Source organism: Hyla sarda, chromosome 2, assembly GCF_029499605.1.
Source record: "Hyla sarda isolate aHylSar1 chromosome 2, aHylSar1.hap1, whole genome shotgun sequence".
Taxonomy (NCBI): Eukaryota; Metazoa; Chordata; class Amphibia; order Anura; family Hylidae; genus Hyla; species Hyla sarda.
Window position 1 is genome coordinate 341,476,226 of NC_079190.1, and position 26,936 is coordinate 341,503,161.

The 26,936-nt window shown below is 33.3% G+C and overlaps 34 non-coding genes across 34 annotated transcripts; all 34 read left to right on the forward strand.

Moving 5' to 3' along the window:
• Positions 1-159: 159 nt before the first annotated feature.
• Positions 160-376, forward strand: LOC130359107 (small nucleolar RNA U3). The gene has a single exon (XR_008889876.1). It is a non-coding gene; the product is annotated as a small nucleolar RNA U3 (small nucleolar RNA).
• A 565-nt stretch (positions 377-941) lies between these two features.
• Positions 942-1,155, forward strand: LOC130359173 (small nucleolar RNA U3). The gene has a single exon (XR_008889936.1). It is a non-coding gene; the product is annotated as a small nucleolar RNA U3 (small nucleolar RNA).
• A 569-nt stretch (positions 1,156-1,724) lies between these two features.
• Positions 1,725-1,941, forward strand: LOC130359058 (small nucleolar RNA U3). The gene has a single exon (XR_008889833.1). It is a non-coding gene; the product is annotated as a small nucleolar RNA U3 (small nucleolar RNA).
• Positions 1,942-2,506: 565 nt separating this feature from the next.
• Positions 2,507-2,723, forward strand: LOC130359108 (small nucleolar RNA U3). The gene has a single exon (XR_008889877.1). It is a non-coding gene; the product is annotated as a small nucleolar RNA U3 (small nucleolar RNA).
• A 565-nt stretch (positions 2,724-3,288) lies between these two features.
• Positions 3,289-3,502, forward strand: LOC130359250 (small nucleolar RNA U3). Its single transcript, XR_008890004.1, has one exon. It is a non-coding gene; the product is annotated as a small nucleolar RNA U3 (small nucleolar RNA).
• Positions 3,503-4,071: 569 nt separating this feature from the next.
• On the forward strand, positions 4,072-4,288 carry LOC130359190 (small nucleolar RNA U3). Its single transcript, XR_008889951.1, has one exon. It is a non-coding gene; the product is annotated as a small nucleolar RNA U3 (small nucleolar RNA).
• Positions 4,289-4,853: 565 nt separating this feature from the next.
• On the forward strand, positions 4,854-5,070 carry LOC130359109 (small nucleolar RNA U3). Its single transcript, XR_008889878.1, has one exon. It is a non-coding gene; the product is annotated as a small nucleolar RNA U3 (small nucleolar RNA).
• Positions 5,071-5,635: 565 nt separating this feature from the next.
• Positions 5,636-5,849, forward strand: LOC130359174 (small nucleolar RNA U3). Its single transcript, XR_008889937.1, has one exon. It is a non-coding gene; the product is annotated as a small nucleolar RNA U3 (small nucleolar RNA).
• A 569-nt stretch (positions 5,850-6,418) lies between these two features.
• LOC130359151 (small nucleolar RNA U3) lies at positions 6,419-6,635 on the forward strand. Its single transcript, XR_008889916.1, has one exon. It is a non-coding gene; the product is annotated as a small nucleolar RNA U3 (small nucleolar RNA).
• A 565-nt stretch (positions 6,636-7,200) lies between these two features.
• On the forward strand, positions 7,201-7,417 carry LOC130359319 (small nucleolar RNA U3). The gene has a single exon (XR_008890068.1). It is a non-coding gene; the product is annotated as a small nucleolar RNA U3 (small nucleolar RNA).
• Positions 7,418-7,982: 565 nt separating this feature from the next.
• On the forward strand, positions 7,983-8,199 carry LOC130360187 (small nucleolar RNA U3). Its single transcript, XR_008890659.1, has one exon. It is a non-coding gene; the product is annotated as a small nucleolar RNA U3 (small nucleolar RNA).
• A 565-nt stretch (positions 8,200-8,764) lies between these two features.
• On the forward strand, positions 8,765-8,981 carry LOC130359092 (small nucleolar RNA U3). Its single transcript, XR_008889863.1, has one exon. It is a non-coding gene; the product is annotated as a small nucleolar RNA U3 (small nucleolar RNA).
• Positions 8,982-9,546: 565 nt separating this feature from the next.
• LOC130359292 (small nucleolar RNA U3) lies at positions 9,547-9,760 on the forward strand. The gene has a single exon (XR_008890042.1). It is a non-coding gene; the product is annotated as a small nucleolar RNA U3 (small nucleolar RNA).
• Positions 9,761-10,329: 569 nt separating this feature from the next.
• LOC130359254 (small nucleolar RNA U3) lies at positions 10,330-10,546 on the forward strand. The gene has a single exon (XR_008890007.1). It is a non-coding gene; the product is annotated as a small nucleolar RNA U3 (small nucleolar RNA).
• A 565-nt stretch (positions 10,547-11,111) lies between these two features.
• LOC130359094 (small nucleolar RNA U3) lies at positions 11,112-11,328 on the forward strand. The gene has a single exon (XR_008889865.1). It is a non-coding gene; the product is annotated as a small nucleolar RNA U3 (small nucleolar RNA).
• A 565-nt stretch (positions 11,329-11,893) lies between these two features.
• On the forward strand, positions 11,894-12,107 carry LOC130359228 (small nucleolar RNA U3). The gene has a single exon (XR_008889985.1). It is a non-coding gene; the product is annotated as a small nucleolar RNA U3 (small nucleolar RNA).
• Positions 12,108-12,676: 569 nt separating this feature from the next.
• Positions 12,677-12,893, forward strand: LOC130359093 (small nucleolar RNA U3). Its single transcript, XR_008889864.1, has one exon. It is a non-coding gene; the product is annotated as a small nucleolar RNA U3 (small nucleolar RNA).
• Positions 12,894-13,458: 565 nt separating this feature from the next.
• Positions 13,459-13,675, forward strand: LOC130359088 (small nucleolar RNA U3). Its single transcript, XR_008889860.1, has one exon. It is a non-coding gene; the product is annotated as a small nucleolar RNA U3 (small nucleolar RNA).
• Positions 13,676-14,240: 565 nt separating this feature from the next.
• On the forward strand, positions 14,241-14,454 carry LOC130359175 (small nucleolar RNA U3). Its single transcript, XR_008889938.1, has one exon. It is a non-coding gene; the product is annotated as a small nucleolar RNA U3 (small nucleolar RNA).
• A 569-nt stretch (positions 14,455-15,023) lies between these two features.
• On the forward strand, positions 15,024-15,240 carry LOC130359136 (small nucleolar RNA U3). The gene has a single exon (XR_008889903.1). It is a non-coding gene; the product is annotated as a small nucleolar RNA U3 (small nucleolar RNA).
• Positions 15,241-15,808: 568 nt separating this feature from the next.
• LOC130359137 (small nucleolar RNA U3) lies at positions 15,809-16,025 on the forward strand. The gene has a single exon (XR_008889904.1). It is a non-coding gene; the product is annotated as a small nucleolar RNA U3 (small nucleolar RNA).
• A 565-nt stretch (positions 16,026-16,590) lies between these two features.
• Positions 16,591-16,804, forward strand: LOC130359176 (small nucleolar RNA U3). Its single transcript, XR_008889939.1, has one exon. It is a non-coding gene; the product is annotated as a small nucleolar RNA U3 (small nucleolar RNA).
• Positions 16,805-17,362: 558 nt separating this feature from the next.
• Positions 17,363-17,579, forward strand: LOC130359236 (small nucleolar RNA U3). The gene has a single exon (XR_008889991.1). It is a non-coding gene; the product is annotated as a small nucleolar RNA U3 (small nucleolar RNA).
• Positions 17,580-18,145: 566 nt separating this feature from the next.
• Positions 18,146-18,362, forward strand: LOC130359281 (small nucleolar RNA U3). The gene has a single exon (XR_008890032.1). It is a non-coding gene; the product is annotated as a small nucleolar RNA U3 (small nucleolar RNA).
• A 568-nt stretch (positions 18,363-18,930) lies between these two features.
• On the forward strand, positions 18,931-19,147 carry LOC130359200 (small nucleolar RNA U3). Its single transcript, XR_008889961.1, has one exon. It is a non-coding gene; the product is annotated as a small nucleolar RNA U3 (small nucleolar RNA).
• Positions 19,148-19,714: 567 nt separating this feature from the next.
• Positions 19,715-19,931, forward strand: LOC130358967 (small nucleolar RNA U3). The gene has a single exon (XR_008889752.1). It is a non-coding gene; the product is annotated as a small nucleolar RNA U3 (small nucleolar RNA).
• Positions 19,932-20,489: 558 nt separating this feature from the next.
• Positions 20,490-20,706, forward strand: LOC130358952 (small nucleolar RNA U3). The gene has a single exon (XR_008889739.1). It is a non-coding gene; the product is annotated as a small nucleolar RNA U3 (small nucleolar RNA).
• A 1,036-nt stretch (positions 20,707-21,742) lies between these two features.
• On the forward strand, positions 21,743-21,959 carry LOC130359251 (small nucleolar RNA U3). The gene has a single exon (XR_008890005.1). It is a non-coding gene; the product is annotated as a small nucleolar RNA U3 (small nucleolar RNA).
• A 556-nt stretch (positions 21,960-22,515) lies between these two features.
• Positions 22,516-22,732, forward strand: LOC130359305 (small nucleolar RNA U3). Its single transcript, XR_008890054.1, has one exon. It is a non-coding gene; the product is annotated as a small nucleolar RNA U3 (small nucleolar RNA).
• Positions 22,733-23,290: 558 nt separating this feature from the next.
• On the forward strand, positions 23,291-23,507 carry LOC130359282 (small nucleolar RNA U3). Its single transcript, XR_008890033.1, has one exon. It is a non-coding gene; the product is annotated as a small nucleolar RNA U3 (small nucleolar RNA).
• Positions 23,508-24,066: 559 nt separating this feature from the next.
• LOC130359140 (small nucleolar RNA U3) lies at positions 24,067-24,283 on the forward strand. Its single transcript, XR_008889907.1, has one exon. It is a non-coding gene; the product is annotated as a small nucleolar RNA U3 (small nucleolar RNA).
• A 564-nt stretch (positions 24,284-24,847) lies between these two features.
• LOC130358968 (small nucleolar RNA U3) lies at positions 24,848-25,064 on the forward strand. The gene has a single exon (XR_008889753.1). It is a non-coding gene; the product is annotated as a small nucleolar RNA U3 (small nucleolar RNA).
• A 558-nt stretch (positions 25,065-25,622) lies between these two features.
• Positions 25,623-25,839, forward strand: LOC130359061 (small nucleolar RNA U3). The gene has a single exon (XR_008889836.1). It is a non-coding gene; the product is annotated as a small nucleolar RNA U3 (small nucleolar RNA).
• Positions 25,840-26,405: 566 nt separating this feature from the next.
• On the forward strand, positions 26,406-26,624 carry LOC130360121 (small nucleolar RNA U3). The gene has a single exon (XR_008890600.1). It is a non-coding gene; the product is annotated as a small nucleolar RNA U3 (small nucleolar RNA).
• The last annotated feature ends 312 nt before the right edge of the window (positions 26,625-26,936 follow it).

Sequence of the window (26,936 nt, forward strand, 5' to 3'; positions counted from 1 at the left end):
TAAACCTTCAACATACTTTGAAAAACTATTTTGTTTTTACTGACATTTGACACAACCTTTTTGTTTCACAACTCAAACTCTGAACTTTTGAAAATGATCTCAGCTTTAGTTAAAAGGTTAAATCGTATAGGTGGGAAAAATCTGAAAATCCTAATTGTTAGGGCTATATTTTCAGGGATCATTTCTAAAGTCTTTGAAGGGAGAAATGTGTCTGAAAGAGTCCAAGCTCACGATCCACAATGATGAGATTTAGAGCTTTCTTCTGAGCATGAAAGCGGTTGACAACATTGCAGTTTTGCAATGGTTGTCTGCTTTTGATGACTGTGTTCTTCTTTTTTTCAAAAGAAGTAATAGAAGAAAGTTCTTTCAGAGTGGTGAGTGCAGTATGTAACACCAAGTTATGTTAAATTAAAGTGTTAAACCATGCATTTCAATTCTCTACAGTGTTACTTGCTTTATCTTCTTTTTTAATCTACAGTTAACCATATAATAAACTTAAGGAAATTTTGTATTTTTGAGCTAAAGCTCACGAGGCTGCTATAAATTTTTTTAGTACAAAAGTATCAAAACTCAGGTAACATATGCCCTGAGTCCGGTTTTATGATTGTAGGAAAGAGATGTTGTGGCATGACAAATATTTTATACTTTTTTTATGTTGAGATTTTCTTTAGTAAGGCTGGGTTAACATCTGGAATAGTTGAACTCAGCCTAGATCTCGACGCAACTGATGACAACATGTACTCTATCATACTCATGTTTAAAGGATTTCATTGATTTCCATATAAACCTTCAACATACTTTGAAAAACTATTTTGTTTTTACTGACATTTGACACAACCTTTTTGTTTCACAACTCAAACTCGGAACTTTTGAAAATGATCTCAGCTTTAGTTAAAAGGTTAAACCGTATAGGTGGGAAAAATCTGAAAATCCTAATTGTTAGGGCTAAACTTTTAGGGATCATTTCTAAAGTCTTTGAAGGGAGAAATGTGGCTGAAAGAGTCCAAGCTCACTATCCACAATGATGAGATTTAGAGCTTTCTTCTGAGCATGAAAACAGTTGACAACATTGCAGTTTTGCAATGGTTGTCTGCTTTTGATGACTGTGTTCATTTTTTCAAAAGAAGTAATAGAAGAAAGTTCTTTCAGAGTGGTGAGTGTAGTATGTAACACCAAGTTATGTTAAATTAAAGTGTTAAACCATGCGTTTCATTTCTCTACTGTGTTACTTGCTCTATCTTCTTTTTTTAATCTACAGTTAACCATATAATAAACTTAAGAAAGTTTTGTATTTTGGAGCCAAAGCTCAGGAGGCTGCTATAAAGTTTTTTTTTAGTACAAAAGTATCAAAACTCAGGTAACATATGCCCTGAGTCCGGTTTTATGATTGTAGGAAAGAGATGTTGTGGCATGACAAATATTTTATACTTTTTTTATGTTGAGATTTTCTTTAGTAAGGCTGCGTTAAAATCTGGAATAGTTGAACTCAGCCTAGATCTCGACGCAACTGATGACAACATGTACTCTATCATACTCATGTTTAAAGGAATTCATTGATTTCCATATAAACCTTCAACATACTTTGAAAAACTATTTAGTTTTTACTGACATTTGACACAACCTTTTTGTTTCACAACTCAAACTCGGAACTTTTGAAAATGATCTCAGCTTCAGTTAAAAGGTTAAACCGTATAGGTGGGAAAAATCTGAAAATCCTTATTGTTAGGGCTATATTTTCAGGGATCATTTCTAAAGTCTTTGAAGGGAGAAATGTGGCTGAAAGAGTCCAAGCTCATGATCCACAATGATGAGATTTAGAGCTTTCTTCTGAGCATGAAAGCGGTTGACAACATTGCAGTTTTGCAATGGTTGTCTGCTTTTGATGACTGTGTTCTTCTTTTTTTCAAAAGAAGTAATAGAAGAAAGTTCTTTCAGAGTGGTGAGTGTAGTATGTAACACCAAGTTATGTTAAATTAAAGTGTTAAACCATGCATTTCAATTCTCTACAGTGTTACTTGCTTTATCTTCTTTTTTAATCTACAGTTAACCATATAATAAACTTAAGAAAATTTTGTATTTTTGAGCTAAAGCTCACGAGGCTGCTATAAATTTTTTTAGTACAAAAGTATCAAAACTCAGGTAACATATGCCCTGAGTCCGGTTTTATGATTGTAGGAAAGAGATGTTGTGGCATGACAAATATTTTATACTTTTTTTATGTTGAGATTTTCTTTAGTAAGGCTGCGTTAACATCTGGAATAGTTGAACTCAGCCTAGATCTCGACGCAACTGATGACAACATGTACTCTATCATACTCATGTTTAAAGGATTTCATTGATTTCCATATAAACCTTCAACATACTTTGAAAAACTATTTTGTTTTTACTGACATTTGACACAACCTTTTTGTTTCACAACTCAAACTCTGAACTTTTGAAAATGATCTCAGCTTCAGTTAAAAGGTTAAATCGTATAGGTGGGAAAAATCTGAAAATCCTAATTGTTAGGGCTATATTTTCAGGGATCATTTCTAAAGTCTTTGAAGGGAGAAATGTGTCTGAAAGAGTCCAAGCTCACGATCCACAATGATGAGATTTAGAGCTTTCTTCTGAGCATGAAAGCGGTTGACAACATTGCAGTTTTGCAATGGTTGTCTGCTTTTGATGACTGTGTTCTTCTTTTTTTCAAAAGAAGTAATAGAAGAAAGTTCTTTCAGAGTGGTGAGTGTAGTATGTAACACCAAGTTATGTTAAATTAAAGTGTTAAACCATGCATTTCAATTCTCTACAGTGTTACTTGCTTTATCTTCTTTTTTAATCTACAGTTAACCATATAATAAACTTAAGGAAATTTTGTATTTTTGAGCTAAAGCTCACGAGGCTGCTATAAATTTTTTTAGTACAAAAGTATCAAAACTCAGGTAACATATGCCCTGAGTCCGGTTTTATGATTGTAGGAAAGAGATGTTGTGGCATGACAAATATTTTATACTTTTTTTATGTTGAGATTTTCTTTAGTAAGGCTGGGTTAACATCTGGAATAGTTGAACTCAGCCTAGATCTCGACGCAACTGATGACAACATGTACTCTATCATACTCATGTTTAAAGGATTTCATTGATTTCCATATAAACCTTCAACATACTTTGAAAAACTATTTTGTTTTTACTGACATTTGACACAACCTTTTTGTTTCACAACTCAAACTCGGAACTTTTGAAAATGATCTCAGCTTTAGTTAAAAGGTTAAACCGTATAGGTGGGAAAAATCTGAAAAGCCTAATTGTTAGGGCTAAACTTTTAGGGATCATTTCTAAAGTATTTGAAGGGAGAAATGTGGCTGAAAGAGTCCAAGCTCACTATCCACAATGATGAGATTTAGAGCTATCTTCTGAGCATGAAAACAGTTGACAACATTGCAGTTTTGCAATGGTTGTCTGCTTTTGATGACTGTGTTCATTTTTTCAAAAGAAGTAATAGAAGAAAGTTCTTTCAGAGTGGTGAGTGTAGTATGTAACACCAAGTTATGTTAAATTAAAGTGTTAAACCATGCGTTTCAATTCTCTACTGTGTTACTTGCTCTATCTTCTTTTTTTAATCTACAGTTAACCATATAATAAACTTAAGAAAGTTTTGTATTTTGGAGCCAAAGCTCAGGAGGCTGCTATAAAGTTTTTTTTTAGTACAAAAGTATCAAAACTCAGGTAACATATGCCCTGAGTCCGGTTTTTGGATTGTAGGAAAGAGATGTTGTGGCATGACAAATATTTTATACTTTTTTTATGTTGAGATTTTCTTTAGTAAGGCTGGCTTAACATCTGGAATAGTTGAACTCAGCCTAGATCTCGACGCAACTGATGACAACATGTACTCTATCATACTCATGTTTAAAGGATTTAATTGATTTCCATATAAACCTTCAACATACTTTGAAAAACTATTTTGTTTTTACTGACATTTGACACAACCTTTTTGTTTCACAACTCAAACTCGGAACTTTTGAAAATGATCTTAGCTTCAGTTAAAAGGTTAAATCGTATAGGTGGGAAAAATCTGAAAATCTTAATTGTTAGGGCTATATTTTCAGGGATCATTTCTAAAGTCTTTGAAGTGAGAAATGTGGCTGAAAGAGTCCAAGCTCACTATCCACAATGATGAGATTTAGAGCTTTCTTCTGAGCATGAAAGTGGTTGACAACATTGCAGTTTTGCAATGGTTGTCTGATTTTGATGACTGTGTTCTTCTTTTTTTCAAAAGAAGTAATAGAAGAAAGTTCTTTCAGAGTGGTGAGTGTAGTATGTAACACCAAGTTATGTTAAATTAAAGTGTTAAACCATGCATTTCAATTCTCTACAGTGTTACTTGCTTTATCTTCTTTTTTAATCTACAGTTAACCATATAATAAACTTAAGGAAATTTTGTATTTTTGAGCTAAAGCTCACGAGGCTGCTATAAATTTTTTTAGTACAAAAGTATCAAAACTCAGGTAACATATGCCCTGAGTCCGGTTTTATGATTGTAGGAAAGAGATGTTGTGGCATGACAAATATTTTATACTTTTTTTATGTTGAGATTTTCTTTAGTAAGGCTGGCTTAACATCTGGAATAGTTGAACTCAGCCTAGATCTCGACGCAACTGATGACAACATGTACTCTATCATACTCATGTTTAAAGGATTTCATTGATTTCCATATAAACCTTCAACATACTTTGAAAAACTATTTTGTTTTTACTGACATTTGACACAACCTTTTTGTTTCACAACTCAAACTCTGAACTTTTGAAAATGATCTCAGCTTTAGTTAAAAGGTTAAATCGTATAGGTGGGAAAAATCTGAAAATCCTAATTGTTAGGGCTATATTTTCAGGGATCATTTCTAAAGTCTTTGAAGGGAGAAATGTGTCTGAAAGAGTCCAAGCTCACGATCCACAATGATGAGATTTAGAGCTTTCTTCTGAGCATGAAAGCGGTTGACAACATTGCAGTTTTGCAATGGTTGTCTGCTTTTGATGACTGTGTTCTTCTTTTTTTCAAAAGAAGTAATAGAAGAAAGTTCTTTCAGAGTGGTGAGTGCAGTATGTAACACCAAGTTATGTTAAATTAAAGTGTTAAACCATGCATTTCAATTCTCTACAGTGTTACTTGCTTTATCTTCTTTTTTAATCTACAGTTAACCATATAATAAACTTAAGGAAATTTTGTATTTTTGAGCTAAAGCTCACGAGGCTGCTATAAATTTTTTTAGTACAAAAGTATCAAAACTCAGGTAACATATGCCCTGAGTCCGGTTTTATGATTGTAGGAAAGAGATGTTGTGGCATGACAAATATTTTATACTTTTTTTATGTTGAGATTTTCTTTAGTAAGGCTGGGTTAACATCTGGAATAGTTGAACTCAGCCTAGATCTCGACGCAACTGATGACAACATGTACTCTATCATACTCATGTTTAAAGGATTTCATTGATTTCCATATAAACCTTCAACATACTTTGAAAAACTATTTTGTTTTTACTGACATTTGACACAACCTTTTTGTTTCACAACTCAAACTCGGAACTTTTGAAAATGATCTCAGCTTTAGTTAAAAGGTTAAACCGTATAGGTGGGAAAAATCTGAAAATCCTAATTGTTAGGGCTAAACTTTTAGGGATCATTTCTAAAGTCTTTGAAGGGAGAAATGTGGCTGAAAGAGTCCAAGCTCACTATCCACAATGATGAGATTTAGAGCTTTCTTCTGAGCATGAAAACAGTTGACAACATTGCAGTTTTGCAATGGTTGTCTGCTTTTGATGACTGTGTTCATTTTTTCAAAAGAAGTAATAGAAGAAAGTTCTTTCAGAGTGGTGAGTGTAGTATGTAACACCAAGTTATGTTAAATTAAAGTGTTAAACCATGCGTTTCATTTCTCTACTGTGTTACTTGCTCTATCTTCTTTTTTTAATCTACAGTTAACCATATAATAAACTTAAGAAAGTTTTGTATTTTGGAGCCAAAGCTCAGGAGGCTGCTATAAAGTTTTTTTTTAGTACAAAAGTATCAAAACTCAGGTAACATATTCCCTGAGTCCGGTTTTTGGATTGTAGGAAAGAGATGTTGTGGCATGACAAATATTTTATACTTTTTTTATGTTGAGATTTTCTTTAGTAAGGCTGGCTTAACATCTGAAATAGTTGAACTCAGCCTAGATCTCGACGCAACTGATGACAACATGTACTCTATCATACTCATGTTTAAAGGAATTCATTGATTTCCATATAAACCTTCAACATACTTTGAAAAACTATTTTGTTTTTACTGACATTTGACACAACATTTTTGTTTCACAACTCAAACTCGGAACTTTTGAAAATGATCTCAGCTTCAGTTAAAAGGTTAAACCGTATAGGTGGGAAAAATCTGAAAATCCTAATTGTTAGGGCTATATTTTCAGGGATCATTTCTAAAGTTTTTGAAGGGAGAAATGTGTCTGAAAGAGTCCAAGCTCATGATCCACAATGATGAGATTTAGAGCTTTCTTCTGAGCATGAAAGCGGTTGACAACATTGCAGTTTTGCAATGGTTGTCTGCTTTTGATGACTGTGTTCTTCTTTTTTTCAAAAGAAGTAATAGAAGAAAGTTCTTTCAGAGTGGTGAGTGTAGTATGTAACACCAAGTTATGTTAAATTAAAGTGTTAAACCATGCATTTCAATTCTCTACAGTGTTACTTGCTTTATCTTCTTTTTTAATCTACAGTTAACCATATAATAAACTTAAGAAAGTTTTGTATTTTGGAGCCAAAGCTCAGGAGGCTGCTATAAATTTTTTTAGTATAAAAGTATCAAAACTCAGGTAACATATGCCCTGAGTCCGGTTTTATGATTGTAGGAAAGAGATGTTGTGGCATGACAAATATTTTATACTTTTTTTATGTTGAGATTTTCTTTAGTAAGGCTGGCTTAACATCTGGAATAGTTGAACTCAGCCTAGATCTCGACGCAACTGATGACAACATGTACTCTATCATACTCATGTTTAAAGGATTTCATTGATTTCCATATAAACCTTCAACATACTTTGAAAAACTATTTTGTTTTTACTGACATTTGACACAACCTTTTTGTTTCACAACTCAAACTCGGAACTTTTGAAAATGATCTCAGCTTCAGTTAAAAGGTTAAATCGTATAGGTGGGAAAAATCTGAAAATCCTAATTGTTAGGGCTATATTTTCAGGGATCATTTCTAAAGTCTTTGAAGTGAGAAATGTGGCTGAAAGAGTCCAAGCTCACTATCCACAATGATGAGATTTAGAGCTTTCTTCTGAGCATGAAAGTGGTTGACAACATTGCAGTTTTGCAATGTTTGTCTGATTTTGATGACTGTGTTCTTCTTTTTTTCAAAAGAAGTAATAGAAGAAAGTTCTTTCATAGTGGTGAGTGTAGTATGTAACACCAAGTTATGTTAAATTAAAGTGTTAAACCATGCATTTCAATTCTCTACAGTGTTACTTGCCTTATCTTCTTTTTTAATCTACAGTTAACCATATAATAAACTTAAGGAAATTTTGTATTTTTGAGCTAAAGCTCACGAGGCTGCTATAAATTTTTTTAGTACAAAAGTATCAAAACTCAGGTAACATATGCCCTGAGTCCGGTTTTATGATTGTAGGAAAGAGATGTTGTGGCATGACAAATATTTTATACTTTTTTTATGTTGAGATTTTCTTTAGTAAGGCTGGCTTAACATCTGGAATAGTTGATCTCAGCCTAGATCTCGACGCAACTGATGACAACATGTACTCTATCATACTCATGTTTAAAGGATTTCATTGATTTCCATATAAACCTTCAACATACTTTGAAAAACTATTTTGTTTTTACTGACATTTGACACAACCTTTTTGTTTCACAACTCAAACTCGGAACTTTTGAAAATGATCTCAGCTTTAGTTAAAAGGTTAAACCGTATAGGTGGGAAAAATCTGAAAATCCTAATTGTTAGGGCTAAACTTTTAGGGATCATTTCTAAAGTCTTTGAAGGGAGAAATGTGGCTGAAAGAGTTCAAGCTCACTATCCACAATGATGAGATTTAGAGCTTTCTTCTGAGCATGAAAGCGGTTGACAACATTGCAGTTTTGCAATGGTTGTCTGCTTTTGATGACTGTGTTCTTCTTTTTTTCAAAAGAAGTAATAGAAGAAAGTTCTTTCAGAGTGGTGAGTGTAGTATGTAACACCAAGTTATGTTAAATTAAAGTGTTAAACCATGCATTTCAATTCTCTACAGTGTTACTTGCTTTATCTTCTTTTTTAATCTACAGTTAACCATATAATAAACTTAAGAAAATTTTGTATTTTTGAGCTAAAGCTCACGAGGCTGCTATAAATTTTTTTAGTACAAAAGTATCAAAACTCAGGTAACATATGCCCTGAGTCCGGTTTTATGATTGTAGGAAAGAGATGTTGTGGCATGACAAATATTTTATACTTTTTTTATGTTGAGATTTTCTTTAGTAAGGCTGCGTTAACATCTGGAATAGTTGAACTCAGCCTAGATCTCGACGCAACTGATGACAACATGTACTCTATCATACTCATGTTTAAAGGATTTCATTGATTTCCATATAAACCTTCAACATACTTTGAAAAACTATTTTGTTTTTACTGACATTTGACACAACCTTTTTGTTTCACAACTCAAACTCTGAACTTTTGAAAATGATCTCAGCTTTAGTTAAAAGGTTAAATCGTATAGGTGGGAAAAATCTGAAAATCCTAATTGTTAGGGCTATATTTTCAGGAATCATTTCTAAAGTCTTTGAAGGGAGAAATGTGTCTGAAAGAGTCCAAGCTCACGATCCACAATGATGAGATTTAGAGCTTTCTTCTGAGCATGAAAGCGGTTGACAACATTGCAGTTTTGCAATGGTTGTCTGCTTTTGATGACTGTGTTCTTCTTTTTTTCAAAAGAAGTAATAGAAGAAAGTTCTTTCAGAGTGGTGAGTGCAGTATGTAACACCAAGTTATGTTAAATTAAAGTGTTAAACCATGCATTTCAATTCTCTACAGTGTTACTTGCTTTATCTTCTTTTTTAATCTACAGTTAACCATATAATAAACTTAAGGAAATTTTGTATTTTTGAGCTAAAGCTCACGAGGCTGCTATAAATTTTTTTAGTACAAAAGTATCAAAACTCAGGTAACATATGCCCTGAGTCCGGTTTTATGATTGTAGGAAAGAGATGTTGTGGCATGACAAATATTTTATACTTTTTTTATGTTGAGATTTTCTTTAGTAAGGCTGGGTTAACATCTGGAATAGTTGAACTCAGCCTAGATCTCGACGCAACTGATGACAACATGTACTCTATCATACTCATGTTTAAAGGATTTCATTGATTTCCATATAAACCTTCAACATACTTTGAAAAACTATTTTGTTTTTACTGACATTTGACACAACCTTTTTGTTTCACAACTCAAACTCGGAACTTTTGAAAATGATCTCAGCTTTAGTTAAAAGGTTAAACCGTATAGGTGGGAAAAATCTGAAAATCCTAATTGTTAGGGCTAAACTTTTAGGGATCATTTCTAAAGACTTTGAAGGGAGAAATGTGGCTGAAAGAGTCCAAGCTCACTATCCACAATGATGAGATTTAGAGCTTTCTTCTGAGCATGAAAACAGTTGACAACATTGCAGTTTTGCAATGGTTGTCTGCTTTTGATGACTGTGTTCATTTTTTCAAAAGAAGTAATAGAAGAAAGTTCTTTCAGAGTGGTGAGTGTAGTATGTAACACCAAGTTATGTTAAATTAAAGTGTTAAACCATGCGTTTCAATTCTCTACTGTGTTACTTGCTCTATCTTCTTTTTTTAATCTACAGTTAACCATATAATAAACTTAAGAAAGTTTTGTATTTTGGAGCCAAAGCTCAGGAGGCTGCTATAAAGTTTTTTTTTAGTACAAAAGTATCAAAACTCAGGTAACATATGCCCTGAGTCCGGTTTTTGGATTGTAGGAAAGAGATGTTGTGGCATGACAAATATTTTATACTTTTTTTATGTTGAGATTTTCTTTAGTAAGGCTGGCTTAACATCTGGAATAGTTGAACTCAGCCTAGATCTCGACGCAACTGATGACAACATGTACTCTATCATACTCATGTTTAAAGGATTTAATTGATTTCCATATAAACCTTCAACATACTTTGAAAAACTATTTTGTTTTTACTGACATTTGACACAACCTTTTTGTTTCACAACTCAAACTCTGATCTTTTGAAAATGATCTCAGCTTCAGTTAAAAGGTTAAATCGTATAGGTGGGAAAAATCTGAAAATCCTAATTGTTAGGGCTATATTTTCTGGGATCATTTCTAAAGTCTTTGAAGGGAGAAATGTGGCTGAAAGAGTCCAAGCTCACTATCCACAATGATGAGATTTAGAGCTTTCTTCTGAGCATGAAAGCGGTTGACAACATTACAGTTTTGCAATGGTTGTCTGCTTTTGATGACTGTGTTCTTCTTTTTTTCAAAAGAAGTAATAGAAGAAAGTTCTTTCAGAGTGGTGATTGTAGTATGTTACACCAAGTTATGTTAAATTAAAGTGTTAAACCATGCATTTCAATTCTCTACAGTGTTACTTGCTTTATCTTCTTTTTTAATCTACAGTTAACCATATAATAAACTTAAGAAAGTTTTGTATTTTGGAGCCAAAGCTCAGGAGGCTGCTATAAATTTTTTTAGTATAAAAGTATCAAAACTCAGGTAACATATGCCCTGAGTCCGGTTTTATGATTGTAGGAAAGAGATGTTGTGGCATGACAAATATTTTATACTTTTTTTATGTTGAGATTTTCTTTAGTAAGGCTGCGTTAAAATCTGGAATAGTTGAACTCAGCCTAGATCTCGACGCAACTGATGACAACATGTACTCTATCATACTCATGTTTAAAGGAATTCATTGATTTCCATATAAACCTTCAACATACTTTGAAAAACTATTTTGTTTTTACTGACATTTGACACAACCTTTTTGTTTCACAACTCAAACTCGGAACTTTTGAAAATGATCTCAGCTTCAGTTAAAAGGTTAAACCGTATAGGTGGGAAAAATCTGAAAATCCTAATTGTTAGGGCTATATTTTCAGGGATCATTTCTAAAGTCTTTGAAGGCAGAAATGTGTCTGAAAGAGTCCAAGCTCATTATCCACAATGATGAGATTTAGAGCTTTCTTCTGAGCATGAAAGCGGTTGACAACATTGCAGTTTTGCAATGGTTGTCTGCTTTTGATGACTGTGTTCTTCTTTTTTTCAAAAGAAGTAATAGAAGAAAGTTCTTTCAGAGTGGTGAGTGTAGTATGTAACACCAAGTTATGTTAAATTAAAGTGTTAAACCATGCATTTCAATTCTCTACAGTGTTACTTGCTTTATCTTCTTTTTTAATCTACAGTTAACCATATAATAAACTTAAGGAAATTTTGTATTTTTGAGCTAAAGCTCACGAGGCTGCTATAAATTTTTTTAGTACAAAAGTATCAAAACTCAGGTAACATATGCCCTGAGTCCGGTTTTATGATTGTAGGAAAGAGATGTTGTGGCATGACAAATATTTTATACTTTTTTTATGTTGAGATTTTCTTTAGTAAGGCTGGGTTAACATCTGGAATAGTTGAACTCAGCCTAGATCTCGACGCAACTGATGACAACATGTACTCTATCATACTCATGTTTAAAGGATTTCATTGATTTCCATATAAACCTTCAACATACTTTGAAAAACTATTTTTTTTTTACTGACATTTGACACAACCTTTTTGTTTCACCACTCAAACTCGGAACTTTTGAAAATGATCTCAGCTTTAGTTAAAAGGTTAAACCGTATAGGTGGGAAAAATCTGAAAATCCTAATTGTTAGGGCTAAACTTTTAGAGATCATTTCTAAAGTCTTTGAAGGGAGAAATGTGGCTGAAAGAGTCCAAGCTCACTATCCACAATGATGAGATTTAGAGCTTTCTTCTGAGCATGAAAACAGTTGACAACATTGCAGTTTTGCAATGGTTGTCTGCTTTTGATGACTGTGTTCATTTTTTCAAAAGAAGTAATAGAAGAAAGTTCTTTCAGAGTGGTGAGTGTAGTATGTAACACCAAGTTATGTTAAATTAAAGTGTTAAACCATGCGTTTCATTTCTCTACTGTGTTACTTGCTCTATCTTCTTTTTTTAATCTACAGTTAACCATATAATAAACTTAAGAAAGTTTTGTATTTTGGAGCCAAAGCTCAGGAGGCTGCTATAAAGTTTTTTTTTAGTACAAAAGTATCAAAACTCAGGTAACATATTCCCTGAGTCCGGTTTTTGGATTGTAGGAAAGAGATGTTGTGGCATGACAAATATTTTATACTTTTTTTATGTTGAGATTTTCTTTAGTAAGGCTGGCTTAACATCTGGAATAGTTGAACTCAGCCTAGATCTCGACGCAACTGATGACAACATGTACTCTATCATACTCATGTTTAAAGGAATTCATTGATTTCCATATAAACCTTCAACATACTTTGAAAAACTATTTTGTTTTTACTGACATTTGACACAACCTTTTTGTTTCACAACTCAAACTCGGAACTTTTGAAAATGATCTCAGCTTTAGTTAAAAGGTTAAATCGTATAGGTGGGAAAAATCTGAAAATCCTAATTGTTAGGGCTATATTTTCAGGAATCATTTCTAAAGTCTTTGAAGGGAGAAATGTGTCTGAAAGAGTCCAAGCTCACGATCCACAATGATGAGATTTAGAGCTTTCTTCTGAGCATGAAAGCGGTTGACAACATTGCAGTTTTGCAATGGTTGTCTGCTTTTGATGACTGTGTTCTTCTTTTTTTCAAAAGAAGTAATAGAAGAAAGTTCTTTCAGAGTGGTGAGTGCAGTATGTAACACCAAGTTATGTTAAATTAAAGTGTTAAACCATGCATTTCAATTCTCTACAGTGTTACTTGCTTTATCTTCTTTTTTAATCTACAGTTAACCATATAATAAACTTAAGGAAATTTTGTATTTTTGAGCTAAAGCTCACGAGGCTGCTATAAATTTTTTTAGTACAAAAGTATCAAAACTCAGGTAACATATGCCCTGAGTCCGGTTTTATGATTGTAGGAAAGAGATGTTGTGGCATGACAAATATTTTATACTTTTTTTATGTTGAGATTTTCTTTAGTAAGGCTGGGTTAACATCTGGAATAGTTGAACTCAGCCTAGATCTCGACGCAACTGATGACAACATGTACTCTATCATACTCATGTTTAAAGGATTTCATTGATTTCCATATAAACCTTCAACATACTTTGAAAAACTATTTTGTTTTTACTGACATTTGACACAACCTTTTTGTTTCACAACTCAAACTCGGAACTTTTGAAAATGATCTCAGCTTTAGTTAAAAGGTTAAACCGTATAGGTGGGAAAAATCTGAAAATCCTAATTGTTAGGGCTAAACTTTTAGGGATCATTTCTAAAGACTTTGAAGGGAGAAATGTGGCTGAAAGAGTCCAAGCTCACTATCCACAATGATGAGATTTAGAGCTTTCTTCTGAGCATGAAAGTGGTTGACAACATTGCAGTTTTGCAATGGTTGTCTGCTTTTGATGACTGTGTTCTTCTTTTTTTCAAAAGAAGTAATAGAAGAAAGTTCTTTCAGAGTGGTGAGTGTAGTATGTAACACCAAGTTATGTTAAATTAAAGTGTTAAACCATGCGTTTCAATTCTCTACAGTGTTACTTGCTTTATCTTCTTTTTTAATCTACAGTTAACCATATAATAAACTTAAGAAAGTTTTGTATTTTGGAGCCAAAGCTCAGGAGGCTGCTATAAATTTTTTTAGTATAAAAGTATCAAAACTCAGGTAACATATGCCCTGAGTCCGGTTTTATGATTGTAGGAAAGAGATGTTGTGGCATGACAAATATTTTATACTTTTTTTATGTTGAGATTTTCTTTAGTAAGGCTGGCTTAACATCTGGAATAGTTGATCTCAGCCTAGATCTCGGCGCAACTGATGACAACATGTACTCTATCATACTCATGTTTAAAGGATTTCATTGATTTCCATATAAACCTTCAACATACTTTGAAAAACTATTTTGTTTTTACTGACATTTGACACAACCTTTTTGTTTCACAACTCAAACTCGGAACTTTTGAAAATGATCTCAGCTTTAGTTAAAAGGTTAAACCGTATAGGTGGGAAAAATCTGAAAATCCTAATTGTTAGGGCTAAACTTTTAGGGATCATTTCTAAAGTCTTTGAAGGGAGAAATGTGGCTGAAAGAGTCCAAGCTCACTATCCACAATGATGAGATTTAGAGCTTTCTTCTGAGCATGAAAACAGTTGACAACATTGCAGTTTTGCAATGGTTGTCTGCTTTTGATGACTGTGTTCATTTTTTCAAAAGAAGTAATAGAAGAAAGTTCTTTCAGAGTGGTGAGTGTAGTATGTTACACCAAGTTATGTTAAATTAAAGTGTTAAACCATGCGTTTCAATTCTCTACTGTGTTACTTGCTCTATCTTCTTTTTTTAATCTACAGTTAACCATATAATAAACTTAAGAAAGTTTTGTATTTTGGAGCCAAAACTCAGGAGGCTGCTATAAAGTTTTTTTTTAGTACAAAAGTATCAAAACTCAGGTAACATATGCCCTGAGTCCGGTTTTATGATTGTAGGAAAGAGATGTTGTGGCATGACAAATATTTTCTACTTTTTTTATGTTGAGATTTTCTTTAGTAAGGCTGCGTTAAAATCTGGAATAGTTGAACTCAGCCTAGATCTCGACGCAACTGATGACAACATGTACTCTATCATACTCATGTTTAAAGGAATTCATTGATTTCCATATAAACCTTCAACATACTTTGAAAAACTATTTTGTTTTTACTGACATTTGACACAACCTTTTTGTTTCACAACTCAAACTAGGAACTTTTGAAAATGATCTCAGCTTCAGTTAAAAGGTTAAACCGTATAGGTGGGAAAAATCTGAAAATCCTAATTGTTAGGGCTATATTTTCAGGGATCATTTCTAAAGTCTTTGAAGGGAGAAATGTGTCTGAAAGAGTCCAAGCTCATGATCCACAATGATGAGATTTAGAGCTTTCTTCTGAGCATGAAAGCGGTTGACAACATTGCAGTTTTGCAATGGTTGTCTGCTTTTGATGACTGTGTTCTTCTTTTTTTCAAAAGAAGTAATAGAAGAAAGTTCTTTCAGAGTGGTGAGTGTAGTATGTAACCCCAAGTTATGTTAAATTAAAGTGTTAAACCATGCATTTCAATTCTCTACAGTGTTACTTGCTTTATCTTCTTTTTTAATCTACAGTTAACCATATAATAAACTTAAGAAAGTTTTGTATTTTGGAGCCAAAGCTCAGGAGGCTGCTATAAAGTTTTTTTTTAGTACAAAAGTATCAAAACTCAGGTAACATATGCCCTGAGTCCGGTTTTTGGATTGTAGGAAAGAGATGTTGTGGCATGACAAATATTTTATACTTTTTTTATGTTGAGATTTTCTTTAGTAAGGCTGGCTTAACATCTGGAATAGTTGAACTCAGCCTAGATCTCGACGCAACTGATGACAACATGTACTCTATCATACTCATGTTTAAAGGAATTCATTGATTTCCATATAAACCTTCAACATACTTTGAAAAACTATTTTGTTTTTACTGACATTTGACACAACCTTTTTGTTTCACAACTCAAACTCGGAACTTTTGAAAATGATCTCAGCTTCAGTTAAAAGGTTAAACCGTATAGGTGGGAAAAATCTGAAAATCCTAAATGTTAGGGCTATATTTTCAGGGATCATTTCTAAAGTCTTTGAAGGGAGAAATGTGTCTGAAAGAGTCCAAGCTCATGATCCACAATGATGAGATTTAGAGCTTTCTTCTGAGCATGAAAGCGGTTGACAACATTGCAGTTTTGCAATGGTTGTCTGCTTTTGATGACTGTGTTCTTCTTTTTTTCAAAAGAAGTAATAGAAGAAAGTTCTTTCAGAGTGGTGAGTGTAGTATGTAACACCAAGTTATGTTAAATTAAAGTGTTAAACCATGCATTTCAATTCTCTACAGTGTTACTTGCTTTATCTTCTTTTTTAATCTACAGTTAACCATATAATAAACTTAAGGAAATTTTGTATTTTTGAGCTAAAGCTCACGAGGCTGCTATAAATTTTTTTAGTACAAAAGTATCAAAACTCAGGTAACATATGCCCTGAGTCCGGTTTTATGATTGTAGGAAAGAGATGTTGTGGCATGACAAATATTTTATACTTTTTTTATGTTGAGATTTTCTTTAGTAAGGCTGGGTTAACATCTGGAATAGTTGAACTCAGCCTAGATCTCGACTCAACTGATGACAACATGTACTCTATCATACTCATGTTTAAAGGATTTCATTGATTTCCATATAAACCTTCAACATACTTTGAAAAACTATTTTGTTTTTACTGACATTTGACACAACCTTTTTGTTTCACAACTCAAACTCGGAACTTTTGAAAATGATCTCAGCTTTAGTTAAAAGGTTAAACCGTATAGGTGGGAAAAATCTGAAAATCCTAATTGTTAGGGCTAAACTTTTAGGGATCATTTCTAAAGTCTTTGAAGGGAGAAATGTGGCTGAAAGAGTCCAAGCTCACTATCCACAATGATGAGATTTAGAGCTTTCTTCTGAGCATGAAAACAGTTGACAACATTGCAGTTTTGCAATGGTTGTCTGCTTTTGATGACTGTGTTCATTTTTTCAAAAGAAGTAATAGAAGAAAGTTCTTTCAGAGTGGTGAGTGTAGTATGTAACACCAAGTTATGTTAAATTAAAGTGTTAAACCATGCGTTTCAATTCTCTACTGTGTTACTTGCTCTATCTTCTTTTTTTAATCTACAGTTAACCATATAATAAACTTAAGAAAGTTTTGTATTTTGGAGCCAAAGCTCAGGAGGCTGCTATAAAGTTTTTTTTTAGTACAAAAGTATCAAAACTCAGGTAACATATGCCCTGAGTCCGGTTTTTGGATTGTAGGAAAGAGATGTTGTGGCATGACAAATATTTTATACTTTTTTATGTTGAGATTTTCTTTAGTAAGGCTGGGTTAACATCTGGAATAGTTGAACTCAGCCTAGATCTCGACGCAACTGATGACAACATGTACTCTATCATACTCATGTTTAAAGGATTTCCATATAAACCTTCACATACTTTGAAAAACTATTTTGTTTTTACTGACATTTGACACAACCTTTTTGTTTCACAACTCAAACTCGGAACTTTTGAAAATGATCTCAGCTTCAGTTAAAAGGTTAAACCGTATAGGTGGGAAAAATCTGAAACTCCTAATTGTTAGGGCTGTACTTTCAGGGATCATTTCTAAAGTCTTTGAAGGGAGAAATGTGGCTGAAAGAGTCCAAGCTCACTATCCACAATGATGAGATTTAGAGCTTTCTTCTGAGCATAAAAGCAGTTGACAATATTGCAGTTTTGCAATGGTTATCTGCTTTTGATGACTGTGTTCTTCTTTTTTTCAAAAGAAGTAATAGAAGGATGTTCTTTCAGAGTGGAGAGTGTAGTATGTAACACCAAGTTATGTTAAATTATAGTGTTAAACCATGCGTTTCAATTCTCTACTGTGTTACTTGCTCTATCTTCTTTTTTTAATCTACAGTTAACCATATAATAAACTTAAGAAAGTTTTGTATTTTCGAGCCAAAGCTCACAAGGCTGCTATAAAGTTTTTTTATTACAAAAGTATCAAAACTCAGGTAACATATGCCCTGAGTCCGGTTTTATGATTGTAGGAAAGAGATGTTGTGGCATGACAAATATTTTAGACTTTTTTATGTTGAGATTTTCTTTAGTAAGGCTGGGTTAACATCTGGAATAGTTGAACTCAGCCTAGATCTCGACGCAACTGATGACAACATGTACTCTATCATACTCATGTTTAAAGGATTTCATTGATTTCCATATAAACCTTCAACATACTTTGAAAAACTATTTTGTTTTTACTGACATTTGACACAACCTTTTTGTTTCACAACTCAAACTCGGATCTTTTGAAAATGATCTCAGCTTCAGTTAAAAGGTTAAACCGTATAGGTGGGAAAAATCTGAAAATCCTAATTGTTAGGGCTATACTTTCAAGGATCATTTGTAAAGTCTTTGAAGGGAGAAATGTGGTTGAAAGAGTCCAAGCTCACAATCCACAATGATGAGATTTAGAGCTTTCTTCTGAGCATGAAAGCGTTTGACAACATTGCAGTTTTGCAATGGTTGTCTGCTTTTGATGACTGTGTTCTTCTTTTTTTCAAAAGAAGTAATAGAAGAAAGTTCTTTCAGAGTGGTGAGTGTAGTATGTAACACCAAGTTATGTTAAATTAAAGTGTTAAACCATGCGTTTCAATTCTCTACTGTGTTACTTGCTCTATCTTCTTTTTTTAATCTACAGTTAACCATATAATAAACTTAAGAAAGTTTTGTATTTTGGAGCCAAAGCTCAGGAGGCTGCTATAAAGTTTTTTTTAGTACAAAAGTATCCAAACTCAGGTAACATATGCCCTGAGTCCGGTTTTTGGATTGTTGGAAAGAGATGTTGTGGCATGACAAATATTTTATACTTTTTTTATGTTGAGATTTCCTTTAGTAAGGCTGGGTTAACATCTAGAATAGTTGAACTCAGTCTAGATCTCGACGCAACTGATGACAACATGTACTCTATCATACTCATGTTTAAAGGATTTCATTTATTTCCATATAAACCTTCAACATACTTTGAAAAACTATTTTGTTTTTACTGACATTTGACACAACCTTTTTGTTTCACAACTCAAACTCGGAACTTTTGAAAATGATCTCAGCTTCAGTTAAAAGGTTAAACCGTATAGGTGGGAAAAATCTGAAAATCCTAATTGTTAGGGCTATACTTTCAAGAATCATTTGTAAAGTCTTTGAAGGGAGAAATGTGGCTGAAAGAGTCCAAGCTCACTATCCACAATGATGAGATTTAGAGCTTTCTTCTGAGCATGAAAGCGGTTGACAACATTGCAGTTTTGCAATGGTTGTCTGCTTTTGATGACTGTGTTCTTCTTTTTTTCAAAAGAAGTAATAGAAGAAAGTTCTTTCAGAGTGGTGAGTGTAGTATGTAACACCAAGTTATGTTAAATTAAAGTGTTAAACCATGCATTTCAATTCTCTACAGTGTTACTTGCTTTATCTTCTTTTTTAATCTACAGTTAACCATATAATAAACTTAAGAAAGTTTTGTATTTTTGAGCCAAAGCTCACGAGGCTGCTATAAAGTTTTTTTCATTACAAAAGTATCAAAACTCAGGTTACATATGCCCTGAGTCCGGTTTTATGATTGTAGGAAAGAGATGTTGTGGCATGACAAATATTTTATACTTTTTTTATGTTGAGATTTTCTTTAGTAAGGCTGGGTTAACATCTGGAATAGTTGAAGTCAGCCTAGATCTCGACGCAACTGATGACAACATGTACTCTATCATACTCATGTTTAAAGGATTTCAGTGATTTCCATATAAACCTTCAACATACTTTGAAAAACTATTTTGCTTTTACTGACATTTGACACAACCTTTTTGTTTCACAACTCAAACTCGGAACTTTTGAAAAGGATCTCGGCTTCAGTTAAAAGGTTAAACCGTATAGGTGGGAAAAATCTGAAAGTCCTAATTGTTAGGGCTATACTTTCAGAGATCATTTCTAAAGTCTCTGAAGGGAGAAATGTGGCTGAAAGAGTCCAAGCTCACTATCCACAATGATGAGATTTAGAGCTTTCTTCTGAGTATGAAAACGGTTGTCAACATTGCAGTTTTGCAATGGTTGTCTGCTTTTGATGACTGTGTTCTTCTTTTTTTCAAAAGAAGTAATAGAAGAAAGTTCTTTCAGAGTGGTGAGTGTAGTATGTAACACCAAGTTATGTTAAATTAAAGTGTTAAACCATGCATTTCAAATCTCTACAGTGTTACTTGCTTTATCTTCTTTTTTAATCTACAGTTAACCATATAATAAACTTAAGAAAGTTTTTTATTTTTGAGCTAAAGCTCACGAGGCTGCTATAAAGTTTTTTTTTAGTACAAAAGTATCAAAACTCAGGTAACATATAACCTGAGTCCGGTTTTATGATTGTAGGAAAGAGATGTTGTGGCATGACAAATATTTTATACTTTTTTATGTTGAGATTTTCTTTAGTAAGGCTGGCTTAACATCTGGAATAGTTGAACTCAGCCTAGATCTCGACGCAACTGATGACAACATGTACTCTATCATACTCATGTTTGAAGGATTTCCATATAAACCTTCAACATACTTTGAAAAACTATTTTGTTTTTACTGACATTTGACACAACCTTTTTGTTTCACAACTCAAACTCGGAACTTTTGAAAATGATCTCAGCTTCAGTTAAAAGGTTAAACCGTATAGGTGTGAAAAATCTGAAAATCCTAATTGTTAGGGCTATACTTTCAGGGATCATTTCTAAAGTCTTTGAAGGGAGAAATGTGGCTGAAAGAGTCCAAGCTCACTATCCACAATGATGAGATTTAGAGCTTTCTTCTGAGCATGAAAGCGGTTGACAACATTGCATTTTTGCAATGGTTGTCTGCTTTAGATGACTGTGTTCTTATTTTTTTCAAAAGAAGTAATAGAAGAAAGTTCTTTCAGAGTGGTGAGTGTAGTATGTAACACCAAGTTATGTTAAATTAAAGTGTTAAACCATGCATTTCAATTCTCTACAGTGTTACTTGCTCTATCTTCTTTTTTAATCTACAGTTAACCATATAATAAACTTAAGAAAGTTTTGTATTTTTGAGCCAAAGCTCACGAGGCTGCTATAAAGTTTTTTTCATTACAAAAGTATCAAAACTCAGGTAACATATGCCCTGAGTCCGGTTTTATGATTGTAGGAAAGAGATGTTGTGGCATGACAAATATTTTATACTTTTTTTTATGTTGAGATTTTCTTTAGTAAGGCTGGGTTAACATTAGTGTTCCTCGCGAATATTCGCAATTCGAATATTATTCGCGAATATCGCATATTCGCGAATTCGCGAATTTCGCGAATATAGCGCTATATATTCGTTATTACGAATATTCGTTTTTTTTTTTTTTTTTTTTTCTTCACAGTACACATCACAGTGATCACCCCTCTCTGCTTCCAGCTTGTGTGGTGTAAAGAAGGCTGTAATACTACTGTGTGAGACTGGCGTGCGAAAATTCGAATATGCGAAAATTCGAATATGCTAATTTTCGCTTACGCGAATTTTCGCGTGTGCTAATTTTGTATATGCGAATTTTCATATATGTTAATTTTCGCATACGCGAATCTTCACGTATGCGAAATTAAAACGAGAATATAACGAATATGCGAATATTCGCGAATATATGACGAATATTCGTCCATATATTCGCGAATATTCACGAATTCGAATATGGCCTATGCCGCTCAACACTAGTTAACATCTGGAATAGTTGAACTCAGCCTAGATCTCGACGCAACTGATGACAACATGTACTCTATCATACTCATGATTGAAGGATTTCCATATAAACCTTCAACATACTTTGAAAAACTATTTCGTTTTTACTGACATTTGACACAACCTTTTTGTTTCACAACTCAAACTCGGAACTTTTGAAAAGGATCTCGGCTTCAGTTAAAAGGTTAAACCGTATAGGTGGGAAAAATCTGAAAATTCTAATTGTTAGGGCTATACTTTCAGAGATCATTTCTAAAGTATTTGAAGGGAGAAATTTGGCTGAAAGAGTCCAAGCTCACTATTCACAATAATGAGATTTAGAGCTTTCTTCTGAGCATGAAAGCGGTTGACAACATTGCAGTTTTGCAATGGTTATCTGCTTTTGATGACTGTGTTCTTCTTTTTTTCAAAAGAAGTAATAGAAGAAAGTTCTTTCAGAGTGGTGAGTGTAGTATGTAACACCAAGTTATGTTAAATTAAAGTGTTAAACCATGCTTTTCAATTCTCTACAGTGTTACTTGCTTTATCTTCTTTTTTAATCTACAGTTAACCATATAATAAACTTAAGAAAGTTTAGTATTTTTGAGCTAAAGCTCATGAGGCTGCTATTAAGTTTTTTTTAGTACAAAAGCATCAAAACTCAGGTAACATATGCCCTGAGTCCGGTTTTATGATTGTAGGAAAGAGATGTTGTGGCATGACAAATATTTTATACTTTTTTATGTTGAGATTTTCTTTAGTAAGGCTGGGTTAACATCTGGAATAGTTGAACTCAGCCTAGATCTCGACGCAACTGATGACAACATGTACTCTATCATACTCATGTTTAAAGGATTTCCATATAAACCTTCACATACTTTGAAAAACTATTTTGTTTTTACTGACATTTGACACAACCTTTTTGTTTCACAACTCAAACTCGGAACTTTTGAAAATGATCTCGGCTTCAGTTAAAAGGTTAAACCGTATAGGTGGGAAAAATCTGAAAATTCTAATTGTTAGGGCTATACTTTCAGAGATCATTTCTAAAGTATTTGAAGGGAGAAATTTGGCTGAAAGAGTCCAAGCTCACTATTCACAATAATGAGATTTAGAGCTTTCTTCTGAGCATGAAAGCGGTTGACAACATTGCAGTTTTGCAATGGTTGTCTGCTTTTGATGACTGTGTTCTTATTTTTTTCAAAAGAAGTAATAGAAGGATGTTCTTTCAGAGTGGAGAGTGTAGTATGTAACACCAAGTTATGTTAAATTATAGTGTTAAACCATGCGTTTCAATTCTCTACTGTGTTACTTGCTCTATCTTCTTTTTTTAATCTACAGTTAACCATATAATAAACTTAAGAAAGTTTTGTATTTTCGAGCCAAAGCTCACGAGGCTGCTATAAAGTTTTTTTCATTACAAAAGTATCAAAACTCAGGTAACATATGCCCTGAGTCCGGTTTTATGATTGTAGGAAAGAGATGTTGTGGCATGACAAATATTTTATACTTTTTTATGTTGAGATTTTCTTTAGTAAGGCTGGGTTAACATCTGGAATAGTTGAACTCAGCCTAGATCTCGACGCAACTGATGACAACATGTACTCTATCATACTCATGTTTGAAGGATTTCCATATAAACCTTCAACATACTTTGAAAAACTATTTTGTTTTTACTGACATTTGACACAACCTTTTTGTTTCACAACTCAAACTCGGAACTTTTGAAAATGATCTCAGCTTCAGTTAAAAGGTTAAACCGTATAGGTGGGAAAAATCTGAAAATCCTAATTGTTAGGGCTATACTTTCAAGGATCATTTGTAAAGTCTTTGAAGGGAGAAATGTGGTTGAAAGAGTCCAAGCTCACAATCCACAATGATGAGATTTAGAGCTTTCTTCTGAGCATGAAAGCGTTTGACAACATTGCAGTTTTGCAATGGTTGTCTGCTTTTGATGACTGTGTTCTTCTTTTTTTCAAAAGAAGTAATAGAAGAAAGTTCTTTCAGAGTGGTGAGTGTAGTATGTAACACCAAGTTATGTTAAATTAAAGTGTTAAACCATGCGTTTCAATTCTCTACTGTGTTACATGCTCTATCTTCTTTTTTTAATCTACAGTTAACCATATAATAAACTTAAGAAAGTTTTGTATTTTGGAGCCAAAGCTCAGGAGGCTGCTATAAAGTTTTTTTTAGTACAAAAGTATCAAAACTCAGGTAACATATGCCCTGAGTCCGGTTTTTGGATTGTTGGAAAGAGATGTTGTGGCATGACAAATATTTTATACTTTTTTTATGTTGAGATTTTCTTTAGTAAGGCTGGGTTAAAATCTGGAATAGTTGAACTCAGCCTAGATCTCGACGCAACTGATGACAACATGTACTCTATCATACTCATGTTTAAAGGATTTCCATATAAACCTTCAACATACTTTGAAAAACTATTTTGTTTTTACTGACATTTGACACAACTTTTTTGTTTCACAACTCAAACTCGGAACTTTTGAAAATGATCTCAGCTTCAGTTAAAAGGTTAAACCGTATAGGTGGGAAAAATCTGAAAATCCTAATTGTTAGGTCTATACTTTCAGGGATCATTTGTAAAGTCTTTGAAGGGAGAAATGTGGCTGAAAGAGTCCAAGCTCACTATCCACAATGATGAGATTTAGAGCTTTCTTCTGAGCATGAAAGCGGTTGACAACATTGCAGTTTTGCAATGGTTGTCTGCTTTTGATGACTGTGTTCTTCTTTGTTTCAAAAGAAGTAATAGAAGAAAGTTCTTTCAGAGTGGTGAGTGTAGTATGTAACACCAAGTTATGTTAAATTAAAGTGTTAAACCATGCATTTCAATTCTCTACAGTGTTACTTGCTCTATCTTCTTTTTTAATCTACAGTTAACCATATAATAAACTTAAGAAAGTTTTGTATTTTTGAGCCAAAGCTCACGAGGCTGCTATAAAGTTTTTTTCATTACAAAAGTATCAAAACTCAGGTAACATATGCCCTGAGTCCGGTTTTATGATTGTAGGAAAGAGATGTTGTGGCATGACAAATATTTTATACTTTTTTATGTTGAGATTTTCTTTAGTAAGGCTGGGTTAACATCTGGAATAGTTGGTCAGCCTAGATCTCGACGCAACTGATGACAACATGTACTCTATCATACTCATGTTTAAAGGATTTCAGTGATTTCCATATAAACCTTCAACATACTTTGAAAAACTATTTTGCTTTTACTGACATTTGACACAACCTTTTTGTTTCACAACTCAAACTCGGAACTTTTGAAAAGGATCTCGGCTTCAGTTAAAAGGTTAAACCGTATAGGTGGGAAAAATCTGAAAGTCCTAATTGTTAGGGCTATACTTTCAGAGATCATTTCTAAAGTCTCTGAAGGGAGAAATGTGGCTGAAAGAGTCCAAGCTCACTATCCACAATGATGAGATTTAGAGCTTTCTTCTGAGTATGAAAACGGTTGTCAACATTGCAGTTTTGCAATGGTTGTCTGCTTTTGATGACTGTGTTCTTCTTTTTTTCAAAAGAAGTAATAGAAGAAAGTTCTTTCAGAGTGGTGAGTGTAGTATGTAACACCAAGTTATGTTAAATTAAAGTGTTAAACCATGCATTTCAAATCTCTACAGTGTTACTTGCTTTATCTTCTTTTTTAATCTACAGTTAACCATATAATAAACTTAAGAAAGTTTTTTATTTTTGAGCTAAAGCTCACGAGGCTGCTATAAAGTTTTTTTTTAGTACAAAAGTATCAAAACTCAGGTAACATATAACCTGAGTCCGGTTTTATGATTACAGGAAAGAGATGTTGTGGCATGACAAATATTTTATACTTTTTTATGTTGAGATTTTCTTTAGTAAGGCTGGGTTAACATCTGGAATAGTTGAACTCAGCCTAGATCTCGACGCAACTGATGACAACATGTACTCTATCATACTCATGTTTGAAGGATTTCCATATAAACCTTCAACATACTTTGAAAAACTATTTTGTTTTTACTGACATTTGACACAACCTTTTTGTTTCACAACTCAAACTCGGAACTTTTGAAAATGATCTCAGCTTCAGTTAAAAGATTAAACCGTATAGGTGGGAAAAATCTGAAACTCCTAATTGTTAGGGCTGTACTTTCAGGGATCATTTCTAAAGTCTTTGAAGGGAGAAATGTGGCTGAAAGAGTCCAAGCTCACTATCCACAATGATGAGATTTAGAGCTTTCTTCTGAGCATGAAAGCAGTTGACAATATTGCAGTTTTGCAATGGTTATCTGCTTTTGATGACTGTGTTCTTCTTTTTTTCAAAAGAAGTAATAGAAGGATGTTCTTTCAGAGTGGAGAGTGTAGTATGTAACACCAAGTTATGTTAAATTATAGTGTTAAACCATGCGTTTCAATTCTCTACTGTGTTACTTGCTCTATCTTCTTTTTTTAATCTACAGTTAACCATATAATAAACTTAAGAAAGTTTTGTATTTTCGAGCCAAAGCTCACAAGGCTGCTATAAAGTTTTTTTATTACAAAAGTATCAAAACTCAGGTAACATATGCCCTGAGTCCGGTTTTATGATTGTAGGAAAGAGATGTTGTGGCATGACAAATATTTTAGACTTTTTTATGTTGAGATTTTCTTTAGTAAGGCTGGGTTAACATCTGGAATAGTTGAACTCAGCCTAGATCTCGACGCAACTGATGACAACATGTACTCTATCATACTCATGTTTAAAGGATTTCATTGATTTCCATATAAACCTTCAACATACTTTGAAAAACTATTTTGTTTTTACTGACATTTGACACAACCTTTTTGTTTCACAACTCAAACTCGGAACTTTTGAAAATGATCTCAGCTTCAGTTAAAAGGTTAAACCGTATAGGTGGGAAAAATCTGAAAATCCTAATTGTTAGGGCTATACTTTCAGGGATCATTTCTAAAGTCTTTGAAGGGAGAAATGTGTCTGAAAGAGTCCAAGCTCACAATCCACAATGATGAGATTTAGAGCTTTCTTCTGAGCATGAAAGCGGTTGACAACATTGCAGTTTTGCAATGGTTGTCTGCTTTTGATGACTGTGTTCTTCTTTTTTTTTCAAAAGAAGTAATAGAAGAAAGTTCTTTCAGAGTGGTGAGCGTAGTATGTAACACCAAGTTATGTTAAATTAAAGTGTTAAACCATGCGTTTCAATTCTCTACTGTGTTACTTGCTCTATCTTCGTTTTTTAATCTACAGTTAACCATATAATAAACTTAAGAAAGTTTTGTATTTTTGAGCCAAAGCTCACGAGGCTGCTATAAAGTTTTTTTCATTACAAAAGTATCAAAACTCAGGTAACATATGCCCTGAGTCCGGTTTTATGATTGTAGGAAAGAGATGTTGTGGCATGACAAATATTTTATTCTTTTTTTATGTTGAGATTTTCTTTAGTAAGGCTGGGTTAA